At 46.8% G+C, this 27,364-nt stretch overlaps 1 long non-coding RNA gene across 1 annotated transcript; it reads left to right on the top strand.

Moving 5' to 3' along the window:
- Positions 1-19,316: 19,316 nt before the first annotated feature.
- Positions 19,317-27,031, top strand: LOC134561428 (uncharacterized). Its single transcript, XR_010082911.1, has 3 exons — positions 19,317-20,844; positions 26,070-26,156; positions 26,584-27,031. It is a non-coding gene; the product is annotated as an uncharacterized LOC134561428 (long non-coding RNA).
- Positions 27,032-27,364: the final 333 nt, after the last annotated feature.

Genomic DNA, 27,364 nt, shown 5'->3' with positions numbered 1-27,364 from the left:
AAAATGTTACTGCGCCCCTTTGAACCTCGGTATTAAGAATGCTAAGGCAAGGGGTCTCGCCCTCTTTGCCCCTCTTCCCCTGGAGGCCTCCGAACGCTCCCCTTCCCTTTCCCCCTTCCCCCCTTCCCTTCCCCTCTCCCTCAGTGAATAAACCCTCACCTCATCAGCACCCCACCGGCGTCTGAAGTCTCTTTGCCTGCCAGCACGGGAACAACCACGACCCTAGGACCCCGGGGGTCTCCCAGGGGACCCCCCCCGGGAGTCCCCCTAAATTTAAACAACAACACGCCATCACCACCAGTCAAGAAATAATAGAGTCAGGACCTTAGCTCATCAACACCTCTGCACAAAAGGCAGAGATAATTATTCTAACCCACGTTAGAACTCGCCACTGACCCGGACTGCCGCAATCTTCCCACAGAGAGAGGTCTCGTTTGACACAGCCTTCTGGGGGTCTCGGGCAGCCCCCTGGCTGCCAGGCAGCCTCAGCAAGGTGCAGCCAGTGGCTGCAAGGGATTCAGCTTTCAGAAGTGATTTCAGGTCTGCCTTCTGAGGTGGTCCTAGGCCAACTCAGGGACAGAGACAGGAGTGCTGTGTAGCAAATTCCACAGAGTAGCCTTTATTGTCCAGCCCTGCAAAGGGTAGCCAGGGACGGCAGCTCCCTCCAGAACAGGGGTACAGCTGGGGTATTTATAGGGGAAAGCAGGGGTGGTACCAAAGGGGAGCAGCCAATGGGTTGGAAAGAATCTACACGAGTATATCAGAACATTATGGGTACTTTAACCTGACTGGAGAAAGAACTGCCTCATCTAAGGGTTCTCTCCTGGGGAGGGTTGAGATGAGCTTATCACATTCCATTCAAAGGACATCCCTCCAGGGCAGAGGCCTGGCAGGCTCATCTGCCTCCACACTATAGAATACAAAAAGGGATGTTCACACAAGCTGGGGATGAAATTCTGGCCTCCTACATGATGGCAAACAACTCAGCAACATTCATAAACATGTGGTTAGGACTCGAAGCAGAGGTTTGGATGGGCCTGTGCATAACATGCAACCTGGAGATTATGTATATTTAAAGTCTCTTGCAGAAAATCTCTGGAACCATAGTGAGAGGGACCATTCCAACTGCTCATTTCATTTGCAGCAGTCAAGATCAAGGAACAAGCATCCTGGATACATCACACCAGAATCAAAAAGGCTCCACAGTTTTCCTGGAAAGTCATGCAAGTACATCCTGGAAAGTTACTCTTTTCATGATCCTAATTTTAATCAAAGGATATGAGAAACTGGAAGAAACAAAAAATGTAATACCCACAAGCACCTACAATGGCACCACCACTGTTAGTAAGTTGCAGGTTGTGTATTCTATTTCATCTGTAGAAAGCAGTTGGGAGATGGTTTTCTTTTTCTTTTTTTTTTTTTTTTCTCTTTATCTCTTGTAACTCTGAGGGGGGAGGGTGGGTGATTTCCAACAATAGACCATCTGTTAAAACCAGATGGGGCAGTGTTTCTTATCTCTGTCATCAACCTCGTCCACCCTCAGGGGGGATATCTTCTGTTAATGGGCCATTAGGCTCACAGGACACATGACATCATCCCATTGTGAGATGCTCCACCCAGTGGGGAGGAACCAACCATTCCCTACCCAGATAAAAATGGGGACACAGGGACCTTAGATCATCTTCTTTTCCACTGGATTCCCAGAGGAAGACTGGACTCATCTCACTGCCACTGAACCTGTTTACAGGATCATCTCTACTCCAACAGAACCACATCTGTCACTCCAGGAGGATTTATTTGGACTGCTTCCAACACCCTGGCCAACAGAGTGTCAGGTCATATTCCTGACACCGTCAGGGTTTTCTAGGACTTTTGTTTGTTTGCTTGCTTGGTTTTTTTTTTGTATTACTGCATCTGCATTTTTAATATTCCTAGTAAAGAACTGTTATTCCTATTTCCATATTTTTTGCCTGAAAGCTCCTAATTGCAAAATTATAATAATTTGGAGGGAGGGGTTTTACATTCTCCACTCCAAGGGAAACTCCAGTTTTCCCTGACAGACACCTATCTTTCCAAACCAAGACAGATGTCTATATGTATTAAGTGTTATTAAGAACACAACAAACTAATCGGGAAGTGTTATACAATATGACAAAATATGGGTCTATACATTCAACAGAAATTGGTAACAAATGCTTAATCAACTGTACAGTTTCTGAAATGTCATTGAAGGCAAAGAACAAGGGGCAACACAGTTTCTATACAATAACAATTTTGTTTAAAAGAAAGCAAGGTTCTTGATAAAAACATAAAAAATAAAGAAAAGCCCAAACATAAGGAGGAGCTCCAACCTGCAATTACTGAAATAGGGCCATATACTATTAAAAATACAGGAATTCAAAAGCTATTGATTAACCCACAATGGTCCCTGAAATGAGTTGAAATGGCAGTACAAGTGAATGCTTCTAACATCTGTTTGGAATGTGCTCCATTCCTTAAGAATTCTTTCATGGAAAAAATGAAACAGAAAGTTAGCCCCACACAACTCGAAAGAAGAGCGACCTTACAGGGGCACTGGAAATGGGACTGGGGATTTTGAATGAAATAGATTCTAAAGTACTAGTGATTAGCTGTAACAGGCAGCAATCTAGTTAAATTACAAAAACCTCTACAGTCTTCTTTACTTCCTAGGCACTAGCCAATGGAAATTATCTAAAATATTACCAGGGTGGAAAACTACAGAACAGTGAAGTAAACACTCCTCTAAGAATGGAAGATCAAAGGTTATAATTTTCTTGTTGTATTAATTAAAAGACAGTTGTTGCAATTGTTGTACAGTTCTGTAACCCCAGCCCTTGTTACCTTACCAGTTTCAAGTTATTTTACAGCTCTCAGATCCTAATTCCTGTTCCCCTGCCGTCCCCTTCCTGCGTTGCCTCCGCTGCTCCCCACCAGAGGCCAGAGACTCCACCTTCGTTGCTGCCACTCCGTCTCCATAGTTACAGGCCCTGCCTTTGCTGCTGCTACTTCGGTGGATACTTCATCACCATGGTTACCCTTCATAACTTGTCCTACAGTTGCTGGCTCCACCTTGAATGTAAAAACCTCATAGCTCCCAGGAGACATTGCTCTACCCAGAAGTCCAGTAGAGGTGAATAGACCTCCTGGACAGCTGACCAACGCCAAATGAGAGCTTGCGGGGAGCACCACTGAGCTAAGAAAACCACCCAGCTGCTGAAGGGAGCCACTTCTTGTCTCGCCCTCACCTCCAACGCACTCAACAACAGAGACACCCCTGGACCAAGTGAGCCACAGTGAGATTCTACACGCTCCCATGAGGAAAGAAGCCCTGGACCTGCAGTGGCAGTGGCAGTGGCAGGCCTGACAAATCCTCCTCTGCGGCATGGACTCAGTGGGAGCAGCGGTGGTGTGCGCAGCCCCTTGAGCCCCCCCTCTTCTTTTGCCTTTTAATAAAGGCTCTCAAGAAAGGAGTACAAGGTCTCCTGGCCCTTATTTATTACAAACAGGATCTTGAATTAATGATAATCGCACTAGATGCAGTTCAAGACAATGTTTCTTTAGCCCTTAGCTGTGTACAGGCACAAGTATAAATGCAATCAGTGACTCCCTCAATTATATGAGAGGGAGGGGAGGGCACCTTTCCCACTGAGATCACTGGGACAATGCTGCTGAGTTAGAGAGAGAGCTTCAGTCCTGGTAGACTTCAGTAAATTTCACTATTGAGCTTGTCACTAGCACAGTGACGGCTGTCATGTTGACCATACATAATTCCTCAATACACATTATTCACCCCATCATTGCCGTAGGATTGAACCATGACAAAGCTGTGTTACATCCTTCTGAACATAGGACTTGGGCACGAAAAACCGAGGGGAAACAGCACACTGTAAATATAGAGTCTTGTATTGTAAGAGAACAACTAGGATTCATTTGTGAAAGCAATATGATAAATGAACAAGACATTTGCTTAGATACTGAACAGAGTATCTGTCATTTTGAGGTTCATCCAATTAACCAGACAACTATGCTTGTGTATATAGGCCAAGGCTATGTGTGTCTAAGAACAGCATGCCCCAGCATAGTGATAAATATTTCAACTGCGAATAATAACTATTCTAATCTTTGTATCTGAAATTTTGTCAAAATAGATGGGTGCAATTTTTCTGATCAAGCACCAGTTTTGTCATACCAATATGTAAAAATCAATTTTACTATGGTTCAGGAGATATTACCCACACCCACCGGGGTGCATCTTTCCCTAGTAGAATAGTTATTAAGACATGAAGACCTAGAGAATATTCTCAGAGAGGTAAAGGAGATTGGAAAGAAAACTTTAATCACAGTCCACCATGATGCTGGGGAGATAGGGAAAGTTTTAAAATGAGTAAAGGATGACATGACTTACCATTGGTGGAAGGTACTCTTTGGATGGTCCTCTACCACCACTGGGATCTTAAACATGTTGTGTCATCCTATAATAATGCTTTTGATTCTAGTTTGTATAAATGTCTCTTTATTATTGTTTATGCTTATTTGGATTGTTAAAATAATGAAGCATATGAATGAAATAATCACAATGCTTGAAGCATATGAAAATGCAATAAAAAGTATCCCAGTACCACCTAGAAGATAAAAGAATTTGCCTGTGGTATAGAAAACGGGGGATGCCTTCCACTGTCCCAGGTTGCTCCAAGCCCCATCCAGCCTGGCCTTGGACACCTCCAGGGATGAGGTAGCCAAAGTCTCTGGGCAGCCTGTGCCAGGGCCTTACCACCCTCACAAGGAAGAATTTTTTCTAATACTTCCTCTAAACCTGCTCTCTTTCAGTTTGAAGCCATTCACCCCTTGTCCTGTCATTGCATGTTCTTGTTATGAATGAAGTCCCACAGACAACAAAATTAAATTTTAGCAGCAATTTTAATTGAGATTAATATAATCATATTGAGATGAATACAAGCATATTGAGGTAAATACATATAAGGTAAAACTTGGCTGTGGTTAATTAAGTCTGATTAAGGTTCTGATAAGGCAGAAGCAAAACTGATCAGGGTATGGAGTGGGACCATTTCCATCTTCATGTACAAAACAAAGTAATCCAAACTAAACATATATACTGTATGCTAATGCATGTTCATTAACACTTTCCATAATTCTCCTCCTATTTTTGATTGCATTGTGTTACTTAAGTAAGCATTATGTTCCAAAAAATTAGCTCTGCATTTACTACATAAAACTACAACTTCAGATCTCAACCCATCTTTGTCCATCCCAAGGATGATTCTCGAGCCAACTTTGTTCATCCCAAGGTCGATTCTGTCTTGAGACTTTACTTATCTCAAAGCTACATCCTGGATCCTATTTTTTTCATGTAACATCTGCTAAGGGTCCTATCTGCTTTGTAACCTAATTTCCTTTATTTGCCTTATAACAGATATATTTTTTACAACATTGATACAGTTACAATTTTCATTAGCACAAATCATAATCCATTTATAACATTCTTGTACATTGTCTTGTAAATAATAAAGAGTTTTCTCACCCCACTGCTGTTATGTTTAAAATCCTGGCCCTGCCATGGCTGCATTCCATCCCCACTCAGTGGAGTCTGTACAGGATAGTGGTCTAAGTCAGCTGGACTGATCTAAGGAAATACTCCATGGGAATAATCCTGGATATTAGATGCACAGAGGACCTCTAATTCCTTCCTCCTACTCCAGTGCTGCTGAGCGGAAGAAGCTCTTTGGTGCCAAATCAGAATTCTCCCTTCAGAGCAAAACGCTGGGCCTGCCAGTGGGACACTTAGTGCTGTGACACAGCTGAGTTTGTTCAGGTTTAAAAGCCCATAACCACAGGGATTTTCTGTGAGAAAATCTGACTTTCCTCAGGCTGGTGAGGAGGTGTTTTTATCTCTGACATGCCTGTTGTCACAGCAATCTGTGCTTCTGTGTCTTTTGCAGCCCAAAGGTCCATACTACTGCTTCTTGTGGGGCTACACAAAACTGCATTCACACTGAGAGGAAGCAGCCCGGACTGGAAATGCCCTCAGAGGAAGTAAAGGAATGGCCCAGGCAGCTGAGAGACCACATCTAGGGATCAAGTTTTTTGGGTGAGTGCCTCAAAAACAGACTGACACAATACAGGATGAGTTTGAAAGCTGCATTTCTGTTCAAGTGCTTTTTCCAAGAGGCTGGTTTTCAGAATTCTGGGATGGGAGAGTGAGTGGCATGTACAGTTCCTGCAGTGATGAGTGGGAGATCTCACACACACTTCCAGGAGACTGTTTCCTGGTCCCTTTCTTGCTGACTTGCCTCTGGCAAAGCTGCCTTTTTAGGCTCAGTTATCTCCTGGATATCATCCCTGTTGCTGTGTTTAAAGCCTAGCAGCAGTGGGAAAAGTGTGAGTTTGCCTGGAGGGAGCAGGATTAGCTGCTTTATTTCTTCCTACCTGTTGCTTAAGGCTGTTGCTCAGCCTTGTCCTCATTCCTAAGTGCGCTGCAAATATCCAACAGATGTGGTCATGTTTCCTGAATTTTTGTGTGTGCGGAATGCAGGTCCCTTCAAAAATCTCTCCAGAAATGGGTTCTGAACCCTATAGAGATATTGCCCTGAGTTCCCAGTAATTTGGGTTGATTTTACCACTGACATCATCCTGTAGGGATCTGTGGCTCGCACGGGTTCTGGGGAGGGGCTTTGGAGACCTGGGGACTAGCAGTGACACTGTGGGGCTGTTCACTCCTGATTTCTGCCTCTCACTTTGCTGGCAGCACAAAGGTGAGAGGTGCCTCAGAGAAGCATTCCATGGGCTCCTGGGGGCTTCCATTCCCTGGGAATAGAGGCCAAACACAATTCATGTGGCATGGAGGGAGAGGGAGTGGGAGATGGGAAACAGAGAAACACAAATGTGTAAAAGAGGGGAAATGCTTCAGGTATTAATACCCTGCCCTGTTCCTGTCCCCTTACCCACGTCATGAGGCCTTGCTGACACTTGTGGTGTCAATCTGAAGGACAGGTGGCATTTTTGTCAATGAGAGCAGTGGCTGAGGACACACGGGAACAGCTTGTCCTTGTTCTCTCTGGACACAGGTGTTGGTGACAACACTGCTAACCTCCTTCCGGCCCACCGCCGGGGTCACAGCAGCTGGCACATATTTAAAGGGCAGTTTATTTTAAATTGTGAACAGACATATTGGCTTGTAAATATTCTAGAAATACATCCTGCCATTATAAAAAGCATCCTATAATTCAGCGGGAAGAAGCTTCATTCTTCACCTGCAACAAGATGATTTGGTCTTTCTATTTCCTATGAAATGAGACGCTTTGGGCATTGTAAACTGACATGAAAAGACTATTGGAGGTCTTCTATTACAATAGGGTCGCATTTTGGAGACATGCACATGACAGAACTCACCCAAGGTCGTGCGACAAACAGCCAAAGTTCATTGTTGGGCGCCACGTTTTATAGGGGCCTCAAAGTTCCCGTGCTGGAACATTTGATTGGTCAGGGTCTCAGCACCACCCAGCTCAATTCCAATGAGACATCTGCATTCAGGGTGGAATGGGAGGGGCAGGGGTGCCTTGTTTGAGTTTGAATCTAACCTATCATTATCATACCCGAGGACTCTTTTACTTCTATTCTTTAATGAACTAGCTGAATTGGATTTCTAATTATGGCCAAATTTATCTGTACAGCCTCAGACCAGTGGTGGCTGTGACACTCTTCCTCATGCAGGACGGGTGGCTAAAGAAAATAATGGCAATTCTCCTTCTCTTTATGCTGTCGGCTCCCTTTCAGCTCCAAGGAAGTGGTTTGTGGTGCCGTGCCTCAGTTTCCTCATTCAAATGGTACCACACTACTGGGAGGGGGGCTGAAGAGCTCATGAGGGTCACAAGAGCTGCTTGTGACTGTCAGCTCTTGAGGGCTTCTCTCACCCCTAAAGACCTGATGGTCTTAAAAAGCTTCATGGAGATTTGTGAGCACACAGTGATGAGCAGTGTCAGTCAGTCCCAGGCAGGAGCAGCTGCTGTGTGCGTGGGAGCTGACAGAAGACATAGCTGCCCAGCAGGCTGGGCTCTGATAACCTGGGAGATCCAGTGTCAGTGTGTGCCCTTGGGCCATGCATATGCAGGCTGGGGTTGTGCAGGGCCTGCTGTCCAGCGTGACCTCCTATAGCACAGACAGGCAGAGAACAGCTATTAATGTCCAGCCATGAACGATGACTCTGTCCCACAGAAGGGCTATACAACGGACCACACGGCAAAGATGAATCTCCATGAATATGAAGGAAAGCTGATTCAACCGACCCAGCAGCAAGGATGGACCTCCATGAATATGAAGGAAAACTGGAGGGACAAAGAAAGCATGAAGTAATGCTCTGTCCTGCTAAAAGAACTGTACAAAAACTGGGCTCACAGAACCGGAAGTGTCGGAGTCTAGAACATCCCTCTGGCCACCCTGGAGGATTTGGAGACCGGACAGGGGAGTCTGGGATCAGTACAGGGGAGTAAGTTAGACCCACACAGGTCCCAGGAGGACACTGGCTCTGATTCCTGTCCATGGGAGCGAACACTCACATGCAGGAAGAATCACAAATCCTAAGAATTTGAAATAAGTAGTGGATGGTTTATTATAGAATATAAATATAGAAATTAGGATTCTTAGCATATGGGGCTGAAGAGACAAGATGGAGGAATTGGGGAGTGGCCCCTGTCTTCCTTGTTCTTGTTCTCGTCCCCCGTCTTGTGCTGAGTTGGGTTTTAGAGATTGGTTTAGAGTAGAACTGACATGTTAGTATAGGTAATAGGTATTGGTAAAATTTTGTAAATAAAAAATACGTCTCAGACAGTGGTTGGGTCAAGGGGACTGTACATAAGGTGCGGGGCTCTCTGATCCGCCCAGTCTGCCGCGTGTCCTGCTCTGCTGGGGATGCCTTGCAGAGCTGAGAAAGAACTAAGATAAGGTACCCTGCCAGGGAGGCCTGGCAGAGCTGAAAAAGGACTGAGATAATGAAGAATAAACAACCTTGGAAATGTGCACCGGCGGACTCAACGTGTCGTCTCTACCTCTGGTGTGTAACACTTAGGGCAAAGAGAAGACTGAAAACCTTATTACCCCTGGGAACAGCAACCCAGAGGAAACTCCCAGGGAACAGCAACCTTGGGAGAACCCTTATTACCTTGGGGGTCAGCAACCCCAAGGAGAATCTCAGGGAAACAATAACCTTGAGACGGAAGTGTGAACAGGGGGAGCTACAGTGCAATAGAGGCCGCAGCTAAGGTTCACCCAGTGCCGATCCCAGGACTCGACACTGATTCTTTGATTGTTGGCTTACCCGAAATTCTGTCCATTTATTTTCTAAAGTTAATAAAATCATATATTAATTTGGAATTGGCTCAGGATTAGGGTTTATTACAAGTTTCTCCAAGACTTTTGATGGAATTGCATGAACAGTTATGCCTAAGCATACTTTTGGCATCAGGCCTTCTGGGGCTTGGTTTTGCCTTCTAAGGTTGTGCAGGAGGGCTGCAGTCACCCCAGTATACCTCATGCTGTGTAATAAATGACATAGAATAATTCATGTTATAGTGTATATAAAATGTGATTTAAGATATGTTCTGTAAAATAAAATGAACAAGCACGTCGGGCTTGAAACAAATGAATTTTAGGATGAACAACAGCTGCTGCCAGGAATCCAGAATGGACAATACCCTTGGAACTCGGGAAACACCAAATTAACAACAGAAAAGAAGGTGGGCCGAGAACAGATCAGCCCTCCTGGGCGGTAGAACTGTGAAATACCCAGCAATCAAGAATGATATAGATCTAGCATCAGTATCGGGGAAAACACCTCTCCATTCAAGGTTCCACCTCTCCATTCATGCTTCCAAGAAACTGAATTACTATTAATTTTTCCCTTGGACACACCATTCAGCAGACGGGATGGCAGAAAAAGACTCATACGAATATGAAGATAAAGACAGAGGACAAAGAACTGTGGAGAAATACTCTGCCACCACAAAATAAACTGTATATAAGGAGACCCATAAAAGGACTGAATTTGTGAACAGGGGGAGCTATGGTACACTAGAGGCCGTAGCTAAGGTTCACCCAGTGCTGATCCTGGGACTCGAGACTGAACTTCTGATTTCTGGCTTGTCCTAAATTTCTGTTTTGTTAATTCTTTAATTAATAAAAGTATTTATTAATTTGGAATTGGCTTGAAACATTTATAACATGCTGTGACTGCTCCTTAAACCTGGCCAGCTTGGAGCTGTTGGGCCCCCTCCCTTGTCAGGGACCCCTCCTGCCTCCCAGTGGGTGTCCTGGTTTAACCCAGCTGCCAAGTCAGCCCCACACTCACTCACTCCTGCACAGCGTGATGGGTGGAGAGTCAGAGGAGAGAAAGTGAGGCATCTTGTGAGTTGAGATAAATCAGTTAATAAGTAAAGCAAAAGCCATGCACACAAACAAAGTAAAACATATGTCCCAAAATGTTGGGACATGTCATTCACATGTCCCAACAGCAGGAACAATGGGGGAAATTCTACATATGAGACCAAGGAAGTCTTTGCTGATAGAGGTCACTGCCTTCAGGGCAGTTTATAGCCAAGACCCTATAGTTTGGAAGAGTTGTTCAGTGCAGTATTGCATCACATGTCTCAGCCTTCTTTCATTTTGCACAGTTGGAGTTTTGTTTCCCTAAAAAATCCCAAGTGGATACAGAATTCATCATCTTCTCACCTGCCATGCTGAGTTGCTGTTAAACAGCCACTCTGTTTTGGAAAGGATAAAAGAATTTGTGGGAAGACCCCTGGACAGGATGAATTTCTCTGTTTGGTGGGACTGAGAGGGCACTGTGGTTATAGAATCCCACCTGTATTTGTCCCCCTTGGAGCACGATACTCTCCAGAAACCTTAGCAGAGGCTTGGAGAAGTGACTCAGTTGTGTTTGGTGGAGGTGATTTCAGTGCAAGTAAAGTATGTGCTCATTTCCTCTGGTAGAGAAGAGAACACAAAATGTTAATAGGTGGGCAGATTCCCTCAGTACAACTAAATGTGCTTTCTCAGCTCTGCCATCAGCCCTTAATTTGTGGGCCCAGATGGGTCATCCCTGTGGATCCAGCAGTGTGGGTGCGAGTTTTGCCTTTCCGTGCAGGGCTGACCTCTTCTGCGGGGAGGAGAAGAGCCTGGGAAGCTCCAGCTACAGTAACTGGTTGTCTCCTGTAAGGCTCAACCCAGAAAAGGCTGGGAGTTTGTCAGGAAGCCCTTGGAAAAGAGACAGGAAATGAGCACAAGCCTTTCATTTCTGTATTGCTTGGACAAAATAAAATGTAAATCACAAAAGCAAGCACAGACATGCAGGTGGGAAGCTGCCAAAGGCTCCCAGTAACACACTGGTCATTTTTATCTCCACACCTTTTGTTTGTCAGCTGTAGTGACAAACATATATTTATATTCAATAAATGATGTATTACACTCATCTGACATCATCATCAGTCACCCAGCTGTGCTGAACTACCCCAAACTGTTGTGTTTCCAGCTGTGGGACTCCTAGCCCTGAGGGATCGTCTGTGGTGCGGGGTTTCCCTGGACATGATCTTTTCAGGTCAGATATCTTCCCAGAAGGCAGTGACACTTTTGTTAAAAATGATTCCCTCCTGTTTAAATTAGTCTTTTTGCTGCTAATTTAGGAAGTAACAAGATAGTGGCATGGCAGGCAGTGCTCTCAGCACACGTGTAGGTTGTATTAAAAATAGATATTAAAATATAATTTCTTGGGTCCTTTTAAAATGACTTGGACCTCTGTCAAGAGAGGTCCATGCTTTTCCTCCCCCAGCATTCCCCCCTCCTTGGAATGCTGCTTCCCTCACGATTTTTTGATTAGGATTGCTTGCTGCGGTAGGTTGTATTTCTCATATCATATTTCACATTCCCCTTCTCCCACTGCAGCCACTGAGCAGGACAATCCCTGGCCAGTCTGGGCAGAGCAGGACAGGATAATGTTGCTGACAGAAGACTTCAAGAGGCAATTAACAGCTTCTCCAGCATGCAAGTCCTGACTGGATAGAGGTTATTCCCTACTTCTCAAAGAGCCTTCTCCTTGGAAGGGAAAACAAAAGAGGCCTGGACACAAAGCCTGCTCTACATTTCTGCTGTGCTGGCTTTCTCTTTGGGTGGGATTATTTCAAGAATTGGCTCCAGGTGGTGTTTTTTGTCAGGAATGATCTGTACAGGACATATCACCAGTGAGTGCTTCCACACCACTGACACTGTGCTGGATGGTTCTGGACTTCTGGCCCTGTGGAACAGATGGACTCAGGAGCAGTGGGAGAGAGCCAAAAGTCCCATTTCCTTTCACTGCTTTTCTGTACTCAGTGACAGGGGGCTGGGAGGGGTGTGTAATGCTGAGCAACATTCAACCCATGGCTGTAGGAGTGAAGAACATCTGTGAAGGGCTGTGCTTGCCCTTTCTGTGGAAACATGGGGGACCTACAGTGCTGGGAATCACAAACCTCTGAGAGCAGCCTTTATGCTGGGAAATGTTATAAACACAAATATAAAGTTGGCTTTTCACAAATATTAAAATGAATACTGTATGTATAATGTGGGAATATTTTACTGTATTTTCGTTTTTTATTAACAGTGTTTAGAAATGTGATGAATGCATATTTTCTTTTTTTGAGTTGGAAAGATTTTTTGTAACCAGTCAAACCAGTTGACCAAACTGAATCAAACCCCTACCAGAAGGTAAGGGGGGGGGAATCCTCCTGCATTTCTGAATTATCCAAATGAAGATTACTGCAAGAAGGAGTTTATTGAACCTCTTTTATCAGTATCTTATCCAGATGAAGATGACCAAAGCCCCAGGAGAAGAATTTATGAAATCTATGCTATCAGACAGAATGGAGCCACTTGCAGGTGGATCTACTAGACAAAACGATTGGGGGGAGTTGAAACTGAACAAAGAAATTCACACTCAGAAGAAATGTTTGAATCATGCATGTGAATTTATAAATATGCAACAGGCTGATACTTTAAAGGAACAAGCCTTTTTGTTAGCGTGTGTCCTTGGCTGAATGCCAAGTCACCTGGCAGTATAATATTTGCTTTATTCTGTTTCCTAATTGTCTATTTAAATTTTTTTTTTGTTAAACTTCTAAAATTTTCTAAGAAAGTGAACCTCATTTTTCACAGAAAGTAGATGGGAGCTGCTGTGCCAGCAGGCATGGGGTGCAGCACTGGAAGATACTGATAGGTTATGAGAAGGTGCCAGCAGGAGGTGGTTGTATATTGCTTCGGAAGGCACTGGCAGGGATGGAAAGAGTGACACCAATGTCAGCAAGTGCAGCACTGGATGTTCTGAGCAAGTCCTGAACCACAGTCTGCTGCAGGGATGTGGAGTCTCCACTGGAGTCTTGCTGCAGGTGTTGGAGCACTGCAGTGGTGCTATGAGAGCAGAGAAATGCCCAGAGCCAGCCTGCTCCAGAGGAAGCTCTGGATTGCTCAGTGATCCACCAGGCTGCCCCAGCCTTGGGGGCCAGGCCTCTCCTGCCTGGTGCTGTGCTCTTTACTTACCCCCAGCTCCCTCCAAGAATCTGTCCTGGCCTCACAGGTATCTCGTGGGTGGCAGTGCACATCCTAGCTCCCCTCCCAGTTGGCCCTATTTATGGAGTTTCAATGTTGGCAGGTAGGGAAGTGAGACATTTGAAGCATGAGGGCCTGTCCTGGTGACGCAGGGATATTTATTTGAGCTGATGAAACTACTTGTCATTGCCCACGGTTAGGAACTCTGCACATGTGTTCTGAACCATCATTTCCAGGGCACGAGTGGGCTCATAATTCAGGACAAAGCAAACAAAATGTTATTAGAGTGGGAAGAGGGATTTCTACCCATATAAATTATACCCTGTTATCATCACATGGAGGGCAGTCACATGTCAGAGCATTTCTCCTGAGGGCTAAGATGACTTCACTCCCTTTTTACTTCAGCAGTCTGATCTCAGAGAGCCGTGTAATTTGTCCTTTCCATGCAAGGGAAAGCTGGGGGAACAAGCCACTCAGCCAGAGGTCAGATGGGTAGAAATATCTCCTGTGGAAAGATCTAAAGACAGTGGAGATTGTGTATCTTTTACAGCCCCCATTCCCCCATATAGATAATAGGGGAAATTCTCCTTAAAACTGATCTTGCTGCAATAGGCAGACTTCACAGCCCCTTCCCAGGCTTTCCTTGTTGGAGAATGCTCATGATGGGTAGTACAGGAATGACCAGATAGTCCCTAGGAGTTCTTCCATCTCTACAGGGTGTCCCCGGAGCAGGCATCACCATTGTGTTCACAATATCCAACTCTTACTGCTGCAGAGAGCTGTGATCCTACAAACCACTGCTGCTTTTAATATTTGCTCCGGTCATAGATGAGTAATGCGATGGTTGGCTCTCCCAATTAAGGGATGAATATTATGTGCATGTTAAGAGAAGTTTTATTGATGCATAGTTATATTATTGTGATTTGTTTAGACTTCCTCTGTTCTCTCCATAGTCATCTTTCCCCCTGTGTGGTTGCAAAAGCACGGTCTTGGTAGTCGGGACATGTGGAGGGAGGGCGTAGACCTGTGCCCCTTGCATCAGGCATTTGGGAGGAGGGAAGGCTTGTTACTTGGAGGCACAGCATGACAACACCTGACCTCCAATCCAGCTGCATGAAAGCAGTCTCCACCACTGGGCAGCAAAGAAGAGTTGACTGACAGACTTTGGGAGCCGCCAGGGTTGCCTGATGCAACACCAAAGGCATAAAAGGCAGAGCAGCCATTTTGTATATGAGCTTGTGGCTGCCAGGTCACCAACTCCCAACGTGGTGTCCTTTTTCCTTATTCAGTCCTTTGTTGTATTTTGTTAAGGTTTTTAATAAGCCTTTGAAATTTTAAAAAGTGAGCGTTGTTTCTCACAAATGGGGACTTAGCCCAGGATGAAAACCTCGTCTCCATGGCCCTAAGAGATTACGAAAGGGATGTGCACCCAGCCGCGAGTTCAGCAGCTCAATCGACTTCTCTTCGGGTCACTCGTGATTTGCAGGTCGACCCCCTGGGGACAACGGAGGACTGAATAAGAAGAAAGAAGAGGGGGAAGAAGAGAAAATGCCCCCTGGGGAAAAACCGCAGATGATCTGGAGGACTGTGAGTATTGCATGTGTGTGAGATGGAGCTGGGAATGTGCTTGGGGTGCAAGTGAAGTAGTTAGTGTGTGAGTGCAACTTGGAAGAAAAAACACTATCCTCATAATTGATTTGCCCAAATTAATTGCCTGTAATCTGAGTGCACAAACCCAGGTTCAGGTAGTACTGCACAAGATCTATACCGGGGGTCCGTTGGAGCTTAAGGACATTAGGATGGTTGGGCAGGAGCCGTTAGCAGAGAAAACCATGAGGGGGAGTGGAACTCAAGAGAACCTGGGAACATCAGGTTGAGAGTTACTGGATTTAGGGGGTGTTAGATCGGTGAGGGTCACTGGTGGTGGAAGTTGGCGATAGGAACTGCTGATTGGTGGGGGCCATGCATGTAGACTGGAAGGGAAGGTTGTGGGCGCACGGGGCTGCCAGTGGTGGGTACTGCTGATCAGTGAGGGCTGCACATGTAGACCGGAAGGGAAGGTTCCAGGTGCACGGGGCTGCCAGTGGCAGGAACAGCTGAGTGGCGCAGACTGCACTCGACAGGGGTGCAGGGGCCGCCAGCAGCGGGAACAGCCAAGTGGAGCACACCATGCTCATCCAGGGTGCGGGACCACAGCGGCTTCCCTGAGATACCCTCCAGCATAAGGCTGCAGGAGCACGGGGGTCTACATGTGTGGAGTTCTCCCTTTTCTAAGAGGCTGAAATCTGATCTTACTCTCCTCATGTTTAGCCCTCCTTTGGCCCAAACCCTAAAGCTCCGCCCCTTCAACACCTTATAAAACCCCATGACTTGGCCTGTGTGCCCCTTCCGTTTTTTCCCCCCTTCCGTTTCCCCCCCTCCCTGCCTTCCTCCCTTTCCCCAGTCGGTGGGGGAAATAAAAAGGATCCTCATGCTTTACCAAATAAAGACTTGTCTCATCTGTTTCCCTGACAGCAGCTGTATCTCCTGGACACAATGGTTACAGTCGTCATGCAATGCCACACACATGGGCTGCGATTTGTGGTGCTGGGCATGGTGGAGCCCTAGCGCCATGGGCTCACCTGTGCAGGGGTGCTGGCGGTGGCTGGGAGGCGCTGAGGGTGGTGGTGCCCAGTGGGGCTGACCCAGTTGCGCAGGGTCTCCAGACCAGGGACTGCAGGGGTGCCAAGTGAGCAGTGGCCAGTGGGGTTGGCGGCAGTGCTGAGCGTGGTTGCACATGGCACTGTCGAGCTTTCCAGCACTTGCCAGCCCAGCAGAGATGGCAGTGGTGCCAATCATGGTTGTGCATGGTGTGGCTGTGCTGCAAGCTTTCCGGCGCTTGCTGACCCAGCAGAGGCAGCACCAATGGCAGGCATAGTTGCGCACAGCACTGCCAAACTTTGTAGCACTTGCCGGCCCAGTGGTGGTGCGCAGCGGCCCTCGGCATGATACACTTCCAGTGCACACTCAGTGTGATAAGCTTCTGGTGCTGCTGACCTGATGAGAAGGGGGGTGGCAGCGAATTGGTGTGCTGAGCGTGATTGCACACGGTGTTGCTGGTAGTTAGGGACCGGTCCAGTGGTACAGGTGTCCCCGTACCACAGGCATGGACTAATCCATGTGGGGCAGTGGCAGGAATCTCCGAACTGCGTGCAGGGACGGCTCCTGGCCTGCTGTAGTCTCAAGTCCAGGGCAGCAGCTGTGACCCCAGCAGGTGGGTCGAGAGAGAGAGAGGGTGAGAGGGAGGCGAGGCTCGGGCCTCGTCCCGAGGCTCCCCCACGTGGGTGGCTGTCTGCGAGCCCTCCCCACTCCCAGAGTGTGCCTCTAGGGTGAAGCTCACCCTCCCTGGGGCTGCCACGGTGCAGTGGCAGTGGTGGAGGTGGGGAGCAAGGGACGGTGTTGAAGGTGCCGCTGTGAGTGGCGGAGGGGGGGTAGTGCTGGTGCGTGCAGTATGCGATTAGACCAGGGCAGAGGTAGCCTTAATCTCTTGCTGGTTCTCCAAACCATTCCAAGTGGTTTGGTTTTGCTCTCCTAGAGGAAGGCAAGGTTCTTTTTTCTCTTTCTTTTTGTTTATCTTCCTGTGACTGTTAGGAAGGCGTCTTTTGTAGTAAAGAGCTGCTAGAAGAATGGGACTAAGCAAATAAAAAATCCCCAAAAGGAGGGAGAAATGAAAGGATATCCCTAAACAGCCTCCAGGGAAGAAGACTAGCCTGGTGGAGATATGACCCCAACACCAAGGATGAAGATAAAATTATACAGTATAGTGTGATAGAGTGTACTGAGATGAAAATTAAGTACGATCACGTGTACTGGCTGTAGTGTGAATGGGATGAAGAATGGATGTGTCATGTTTTAAATATCAATGTCAAAACGAAACGACAACCCCAGTACAGATCAGGGAGAGATTTCCCACTGAACAACCCTTCTAGCTCTAGCCTCTCAGTCTTGAATCTCAAAAGAAAGCTCTTGTGGAGGCTCTTGAGCCTATTAGAGGAACTTCCAGGGCAATGCTCTGGAAGAATCTGAATCTGAAAGAATCTACCATAGGCTTCAGGAATGCCTCACTGCCTAGGGTGAGAGAAAAGAGCTTCCCCATATGCTCTGCAGCACTATGTTAATCTACCTCAGTTTTGCTCTTCCCATTGGCCTGTTGGCCTTGCCCACATCTGTTGTTCATATATGTCCTGGTTCTAGAGGGTTGTCCTTCCTCTGTTTCTCCATTGGCTTTTGTATCACTGATTGTCCGCCCTCAGATTCCCTATTGGTTATTGCCCTGCCTGCGCACTGCCACTGTGCCCTCTGATCACTGGCCCCTGAAGCTCTGGTTTGCTTCCACTTGTCCTTGTACTTAAACTTGGATCCTCCTTTGATCTCTGTCTTTTGTCCCTGGAACCCTTCTGTGCAGCTGCAATAAACACTGCTGGAACTCTGTATGGAAGACCCTTCCTGCCTTTCCTTCATTGACCTATCTGTGGTGTGTGTGTGGGTTGACTGTCTGTGTGCCTGCCCGAACAGCTTCCTGAGAAGACGTTTTTGGGGAGGTAGTGGAAACCCACCATCTTCCCACACCACTACAAACTGGTGCCCAGACTGGGGCCTTCTGTGGACTCCTGTGGTGGTGCACTGTCTTTATTAATAATTTCTTTGAATGGTTGGTCCCTGTTTTCCCCCCAAAAGGAGTGGTTTCACCCTAAGTTATCCCCTCCCTCTCCTAGTTATTAGTCACTCCCCAAACCCTGCCCCTTTTCCAGGAAGCCCTATATCCATCTTCCCTTGAACAAACCTCCTGCCTGTTACCCCACCTACCAGGTTATCAATCTATGTTTATCCCCTCCCTTGGTTCTAGAAAGTTCTAAGTTACTCAAGGTCCCATTGGCTTGTCCCATGGGCTGTACCCTCCCCCTGCATTCTAGCATTGGTTATTGTTTTATAAGTCCCTCCTTGAGCTCCTCCCCTGTTTGTCCCTGATGGGTTTTCACATTGAATCCTCCCCTAGTTCCACTCCCACTTGAAAGTCAGTGTAATGTCTGTGCTGTGCCTTCAGTTCCTGACTCCCCTAGGAGTAAACGCTATTGGAATCTTTCCAAAGACCCCTCTCTTTTCTTTCACCTCGATCCTTGGCAATTTACATCCAAGGCGCCTTTCCTTTCAGAGCAGCTTGCTGCTGCTGTACTGCCATCCTGATCTGTAGGAGTCGGGAGCCGGCCACTCATGGCACAGTTCAGGAAGGGGCTAGCTGCTGCCACGGGACAAAAGCCTCATTCGAGTGTTTCAGTTCCCCAAGGCAAAATCCCAGTTTTCTGGGCAAATTTCTGAGGGCTGACGGGCAACCCTCTGCATGTCGAGGATCAGTCGGTTATTGAGTGATAACCCTGCAAGATTCTTCTGTTCGCCCATTGGAGTGGTGAGTGTGTTGCAGTGTCAGTCACATTTTATTTTATTTTTGGGTTTTAATCTTGTGGGAAGGAGAGAGAAGTGAGATGGTTGCAAAACTCACCATCCTGCAGTGGAAAGTTTATTTCTAAGTTCATACAGGAAGTCCCTGTTAATAATAATTTTAAATTTTCTAAGGGGGATTTAAAGGCTTTTGTTCACTGGATTTTTAAATATTTTACGGGTGTCACGTGAGAATCATTTTTGTCAGTAGAGTTCTGGGATAAAGTTGGGAAAAAGTTATATACTTTACAGACTGAAGGGGATATTCAGGTTGAAAAGTTTTATCCGATTTTTTCTATTTACAAAGTGATTGAGGGTTTGGGAGAGAGTTTGGGGAATGTTAAAGGTTTGTTCCTCACTTGTCACTCCAGTGGTCGCGTTCCTCTCCCTGCATTCCTACCCCGTCGTCCCCTCGGGAGAGGTCTGGAGTTGGAAACTGCCAAAAGGCGCAGGAATGCTACCTGCCTTCTGCCATCTCTCATGCTCCTCTGTCCGCCTCTCAGGATGGCACGGGCCCTGCTGCCCTCCAACCTAACCCTCTTTCTTAGGCCCACTTCCCCAGTTTCCCCACCAAATGTTATGACTCAAAATGGCACTGGTTTCATGAGAGGATCCACCATTTTGAGTGATTAGGCCCCAAATTTTCCTGCCATCACAACACAAAATAGTGACTGTGGTCTTCCGCCCTTCCCCTTTCCTGCTTTTTCGTCAGGCTCCTCCCCTGTGATGTGCTCCACCCCTGGGTCGAGTACCGCCCTCATGTTGGGACCCTCCCCTTCCAATGGGAAGCCCCTCCCTTGTGCAGCCCCCGCCTCCTCCCATCTGGCCCTTCCCAGTTCCCACGCTGGCAACATGGGAGCTGGAAGTGAGGCTGACCAGAGGTATCCATCTTGGCTACCGAAGGCCCTGAGCAACAGGCCGTGCCAGCCAGCTGGAGCTCTCATGCTTTTGCCAGCAGATCTCCCTCTTCTCTGGAGGAGGACAGTGGTTCCTCAGATTCAGGTAGTGATTCTGAGGATCACTGGGAAAGGGTATGAGAGCAAGCCACTCGGGAGGATGACTGGGATACATCTGGAAAGCAAATCCAAGCAGCCCCAGTTATATTCAAAAGAGGAAGAACCGTATCATGATCCAAGCAAGAATCGTGATAGGTTCATGTGATCTCAGAGTGCAGAAAGTATTCGAGGGGACAACAGTTTAATGACACAACAAATGCACCTTTATTGAGTGCCAACAACACTTGCGATAGAGGAAATGAGAAAGGAAAGGTAGGATACAGAGCGAGGAAAGGGGGGCAGGGGTTATAGCTACCAACAGCAGGGAAGTCCTTGTGGCGTGGCGTCCGGCCAATGGATCCGTCTTCTGTCCGTGGGGAGATCTCAAAGTGTGAGTCGCGGGTGGAAGCTTTTATAGCCATTTCAGAAGCGGGGGGCACCCAGCCAATGTGGGGGGAGCACCCGAGAGTCATTATGGTGAGACCCGTGGCTCTGGGAACCTGGTGCAGCCGCTCAGACCAGGCAGGTTTGGGCCAGGCAGGTCTGGGCCTGGCCGCTGGTAAGCACAGGCTGTCCAGCCGTCCATTGTCTTCGTACATGTTCCCATGGGAGCCAGCCCTGGTCCAGTGGACACACCTGCAGTTCAGTGCTTGGCAAACACGTACCGTGGCTCAGGCCCAAGCCCCTTTCACACAGTGTCTTCCTTGACGGGGGTCCTTGTCATCAAGTCGTGAGGCAAAACCAGGGACCCTCGGACCCTGACTCTCACAACGTAAGTAAGAGTCCATTCTGTACAGGGAACTTAAAGAATTATGTAAGGCACATAAAGATTATGGGACGAGATCGTCTTATTTTAAAAATGTTTTCTGTCAATTTTTCATCCCATGTTCTCGTCCCACACAACCTATGGCATGTTATGTCCCTCCTTCTCTCCCACGGAGTTCCTTCTGTGGGAATCAATTTGGAAAAAACAACTAAAAACATTATTAAAAAAATACAGAAGTGAAGAAGAACAGGCCCCCATATGACTTTAGAGCAGTTGTGTGGAGAGGGTGATTTTGAAAAGCCGCAAGATGAGGCACAGGACATCCCCAGGGCAGTTCCAGAGGACGTTAAAAATGCTGCACAGAATGCTTTATTCCAAACACTGGATGGCACCACCCATGAGATATTTATTAAGTTTATAGACAGGCTCAGAGACACTCTTGATAAGCAAATTGATTGCCCAAGGGCAAGAGAGGAGCTGCTCAGCAAGCTAGCAGTTTCCAGTGCTAACGAAGAATGGAAGAAAATTATACAAACACTCCCTCTAGATCCTGAACCCATCATTCAGCAAATAGAAGAAGCCTATACCTGTCTCACAACTACAGAACACACAGTAGCCCTGGCAGTCAGTAAAGGAGTGGCTGAAGTTTGTGGCACACAATAAAGAAAAGATGTGATGCTTTAAATGTGGTAAACTGGGCCACCTCCAGGTGGGACACTGCTTGTCCCTCCTCTGCATGCCAGGACTGTAAGGAACATTTTAAACATTGTCCCTAGTTTCAATATCACCAGCAGGTCCAGAATTATCCATCTTAGCACTGGTGCCAGGGAAACTTCCAGCCAAGTGTGAGACGGCCCGGTGCTATGACACCAAATTCCGAGCCATTCCATCCCTCTCTCTCTTCCATCTTGGAGAATCAAGGCATTGAGAAATCATCTATGACAAGTCCTACTATGAGAAGGAGTGCCAACTCTCCGAGGCCTACCAGTAGGTTCAGGCAGGGACCCAACACACATTGGTAACTGTCCTTTCCATGGTTTGATGATGAGGTGGTTTACCAAATTCCAACTGGTAAATTTGGACTTTCTGATGGACCAAGGGACATTTTAATCATAGGGGATGCTATTAACAAAACTGGACAGTTTACAGGTACTTCCAGAAATCCAAACTGTGGGACCAAGGGATGACATTACCATGACAGTCATATGTGTGGACCTACCTTGTTTTTTATCTAAGGGCACACCCATCGCCCAAGCTTTTCTTATACCCATCCAGACTGACATTTTGCCAGAAAACCGTATGGGCTTTTGGGCAGAGACTGTGGGCCAGGACAGACCTGTTTTAGAGTATGGTTTGTTTAACAAAGGTAATAAAGTTTATCTTCCAGGTGTGGCACATATAGGGGCAGATGTGACCACCATCACCCGCTCCAAATGGCTACAGGGCTGGGAACTGGTGCCAGCTAATGGAGTCATCTCTGGGATTGGAGGAGCTGCCACCTCTATGTGGAGCAAACGGACAATCCTTATTGAGGGTCCTGAGGGTTAGCCATTCATGGTCAGGGCACCTATCACTTTATGGGGCAGGGATCGATTATCCCAATGGGAAACCAGGCTAGAAATCTCCTCACCACTGTGGGATTTCTAGCCGGGGCCACTGTGGAGCATGCCATGCCACCACTCACATGGAAAACTGATGAGCCAGTGTGGGTGGACCAGTGGCCTCTTTCAGAAGTAAAGGTGCTCAAGTCCCTCGTGCAGGAGCAGTTGTCCAAGGGCCACATAGTACCATCCACTGGCCCTTGGAACACCCCTGTCTTTGTCATTTGAAAACCAGGCAAAGACACGTGGAAGCTCCTGCAAGACCTCGGGAGATCAATGAGGTTATTGAGGACATAGGCCCACTGCAGGCCAGCCTACCCTCATGCTCAATGCTCCCAAGAGATTGGAAAATGGCAGTTATTGACTGCCAATTAAGGATTGCTTTTTTAACATCCCTTTCTGTTGCCATGAGTTTTTCCTGGTTTGGCTGAGCGTTCATATTAAAGGAGAAGTCCGTACCTTCTCACGCTCTTTTAATGTAAACACCAGCTATGTTCTATAAACATAGCCATTGTTTTTACATTCCCTGCCGGGACAAAAAAGACTGTGTGACAGTCCCCTTAACCAATGTGGTGGGGAGGTGGGAATTCCTTCCTCCAATCCACAGGCCTAATAGGAAAAGTATAAGAGTAGGTTTTTGTAAATAAACCGGGTCTTCTGCCCTGCTGCTCTGTTGCACCCAGATCTGTGTCCCCAGTCTGTTTTCTGGCTAGGCCTCCACGGTGATACCTCTCCACGACAGCGATGCTCCAAGAGTTGAGTTCTCAATCCCATCAGTTAATAGACAAGCCCCTCTAAAAAGGTATAATTGGCAAGTTCTCACCCAAGGGATGAAGATGTGACACCAATTAAGAAAATTTACAATCCAACAAATATGTGCAATTACACCAGCCTTACACTCTCTTCATCCTCACTCCATCCCAAAGCGTTACCCCACTGAGTGTTTCTTATCTATGGAGACCAGGTATGGGCCTGGATCCCCTCACGCCTGCAAGGGGGTCCTTGCTTGGCCAGCTTACTACCCATACCCCAAATATAACTCTGCTTCAAAATTGGAAACAAAAAGGGGAATTGGGACACCAAAAAAGATCATATACTGAATTTTATGAATATTGTGACAACCAAGTTCCTAATTGGAATAAAGGAAAGAGAGTTGCAGTTTCAGTATTTTTACCTTGGGTGGCCGCAGCTAAGGCTCTTAGTGAGCTTTCTCAGCTGGGGGGTTGGCTTAGTAAGAAGACCAATGCTACCTCCACTGCACTTAGTGACCCTCTTTGTGACACTGAAACTACCAGGCACGTGACACTGCAAAACTGAGCAGCAATAGATTTTTTACTGCTTGCTCATGGACATGGCTGCCCGGACTTCGAAGGGATGTGTTACTTCAACCTTTCTTCACACCCAGAATCTATCCACACAAACATCCAGAAGCTGAGGGAGCAAGTAAAGGACTTAAAAGTTGAAAAACACTCAGACTGGGTTGAGGAACTTTTTGGATGCTGGAGGTTCACAGGATAGGGTTTATCTTTTGTTAAAGGGATCTTGTGGGTTGTAATCATTGTTTTTATCGTTTTACTTACGTTTCCCTGCTTGGTTAAGTGTCTGCAGAAATCCATAGCGGAAGCCTTTTGAGTAAAAAAAAAAAAACAGGGGAGTTGTGGAGGCCCTTGAGTCTATCACAGGAACTTCCAGGGCAATGCCCTGGAAGAATCTACCATAGACTTTGAGAGTGCCTCATCACTTAGGGTGAGAGAAAAGGGCTCCCCCCATGGTGCTCTGCAGCACTATGTTAATCTACCTCAGTTTTGCTCTTCCCATTGGCCTGTTGGCCTTGCCCACCTCTATAGTGCATATATGTCCCAGTTCTAGAGGGTTCTCCTTTCCGTTTCCCCACTGGTTTTTGTATCACTGATTGTCCGCCCTCAGATTCCCTATTGGTTATTGCCCTTTGCCCTGCCTGCGCACTGCCACTGTGCCCTCTGATCACTGGCCCCTGAAGCTCTGGTTTGCTTCCACTTGTCCTTGTACTTAAACTTGGATCCTCCTTTGATCTCTGTCTTTTGTCCCTGGATTCCTTCTGTGCAGCTGCAATAAACCCCACTGGAACTCTGTACAGAAGACCCTTCCTGCCTTTCCTTTGCTGACCTATCTGTGGGGTGTGTGTGTATGTGCCTGCATGTGTGTGTCACTACTGAGCTCTGCTGGCTAGAGTAGCCTCTAGATCTCTGAGTAAACTCTGTTCTTGTAGAAAGAAGAATTTGCCTCTGTGTTTCCCTTTTATAACTGTTTAAGCAAAAAGAGGCTGCCCACCCTGGAAAGAAAGGGAGGCATTCTAGGCATGGCCATTCCCATTGTCTCTTTTCTCCAGGAGAACGGTCCTTTCCATGATCCCAAGGGTTGGACAGCCTAGCACAGCTGAGGGCCCAGCTGGGTACAGGAAGAGCAGGCAGCTGTGGCCACAAAGCTTTTGCTAAACCTGGAAAGTTTTGGGGGATGCTGATAGAAATCCTGATAGGATGTTGCCTTTCTCTAGTCACTGTCTCTGTGCTGTTGGGTGGGTAACTGATGAGGGCCTTTAACAGTAGTTACCAATCTTGTTTGTCACCTTTCTCACAAAGATACCTTCTTCCATCCTACATGCAGCCCATGGTGTGAATGGGACAGTGTCCCCCATCAGTGACAGCAGTGGCCAGATCAGTGACAGCTGCTGCTTGTGCCTTTCACTTGCCAGCACAAAATCACTGCATTTTCTCTTGTCCTGGGAGAAGCCCATGCCACTGGCACATCTCCACAGCCTAGAGAGGCAGACACCCAGGTCTTGCCAGCACAGACAAGCCTGGAACCTCTTAGAGACCCTGAGAACCAAAGATTGGGGAAAGGTGGGGGGGATGTGTAAGCTGGTGAACATTGCTACTACAAGAAATTGGAGCCTGGATAAATCCACCTGTTTACTGAAGAAAAACTAATTGCGCTTGTGGGTTTTTTTCATGATGATGTCTTTCTTTTTCCATGTAAGCTCAACTAGGATAACTGCAGTGTCTCTACCAGGTGCAATGACCAGGGGACACCTGCCTGCAATAGTCCATAAGCCAGCACTGCCATTCTGGCCAGGCTAGCAAGAAGATTGCCTGACCTCTGCTGCTTCCCCTCTTCAGAATACTCTCTAAGACAGATTTAAGAGGCCCAGTGAAAGAACCCAAAGAATAAACCAAAACATCCAGAATGGGTGAGAAGTAACCAGAACAAGCCCCCAAGATGTCCAAAATGTAGAGTCAAGCTTCCACCAGCCAGGTTGAGGACTGTTTTAGATAACATTTTGGGCAGGGAATTTAAATGGTATTGATTATTGATGTAATTGTCCTATTTTAATGGATAGGGATTACGAGTTTCTGCTGAAGGGAAGTACATGGGGAACAGTAAAAAGTGCTGGGGTGGTTCACTTGAGAATTGATAAGTGGAGTAAGACAAGAACTAGAGGGTAAGACCAGGTTGGCCCCTGTGCTCGCCACAGAGAAGATTATATAGCCCTGCTGTGGGCAGCAACCCTGTAGGCAAGGTCAGGTGGGGGTAGGAACTATACCAGACCTCTGCCATTCCTCAATTGTCTTTTCCCTCTATAATTCAATACAGGTACAATTGACAAGTGGAGTACAACAGGGATGAGACAGCAAAACCGAGTTGGCCTCTGTACTCACCACCAAGATACACCTGCTATGGGTAACAACCCCACAGGCATGGTAGATGAGAGTAGAAGCCATACCATGCCTGCTGTGAATCCCTTTGCTCCAACCAATTCATGCCACCAACTCCACCAATCATTTTGCTTAAGGAAAACCTGAAGGGTTTTTTTTCCTCTCTCGTTCCCACTGTCCTCACCCACATCAACAGATGCTATTATTACTTATTCAAAATTAAATTTGACTCAGGAAAGGTAGGGCTGGATCAGTGAAATCAAAAATGAGAATTAATTGCTCGAGCCAAATGACTTATAGAAAAGGAAAAGGGGGTTGTTATAGATGGGTAATGCGATGGTTGTCTCTCGCAATTAAGCGATGAATATTATGTACACATTAAGAGAAGTTTTATTGATGTATAGTTCTGTTGTTGTGATTTGTTGTTTAGACGTCCTCTGTTCTCTCCATAGTCAACTTTCCCCCTGTGTGGTTGCAAAAGCACGGCCTTGGTAGTCGGGACATGTGGAGGGAGGGCGTAGACCTGTGCCCCTTGCATCAGGCATTTGAGAGGAGGGAAAGCTTGTACCTAGGAGCCACAGCATGACAACACCTGACCTCCAATCCAGCTGCATGAAAGCAGTCTCCACCAATGGGCAGCAAAGAAGAGTTGACTGACAGACTTTGGGAGCCACCAGGGTTGCCTGATGCAACACCAAAGGCATAAAAAGCAGAGCAGCCATTTTGTATATGAGCTTGTGGCTGCCAGATTGAATCACCAACTCCCAGCGCGGTGTCCTTTTTCCTTATTCAGTCCTTTGTTGTATTTTGTTAAGGTTTTTAATAAACCTTTGAAAATTTTAAAAATTGAGCATCGTTTCTCACATTCCCACAAGAGCCAAAAATGCCTGAGCAGGTAGAATTCTTGAAGAGTTTGGGCTTGGATTACAGACTTCAAAAGTTCCTTGCCTTCTGTGTTTCTGTTTTGTGACACAGTCATGATTCAAGGCATTGCACAAGGATTGGGGACCAGCAGAACCCCCCTCTGTAGATGTCTGGTCCAGAAGGGATTTATGCAAGCTTTGCAAGCTCAGGGCAGATAATACTAAAGTGTCTCTGCTGACTCTCCTGTTTGCCCCAAAGCAATCTCAGCCCATGCAGCCCTTGTCAGACAGGGACAAGGCAAATGTGCATACCTTGAGCATTCCCCACCCAGATAACCCACAGCCCAAACAGGGCTGCCACTGTCACCAT

The sequence above is a fragment of the Prinia subflava genome, chromosome 23 (assembly GCF_021018805.1).
Source record: "Prinia subflava isolate CZ2003 ecotype Zambia chromosome 23, Cam_Psub_1.2, whole genome shotgun sequence".
In the NCBI taxonomy this organism is placed as follows: Eukaryota; Metazoa; Chordata; class Aves; order Passeriformes; family Cisticolidae; genus Prinia; species Prinia subflava.
This window is presented reverse-complemented; position numbering and strand designations above follow the sequence as displayed.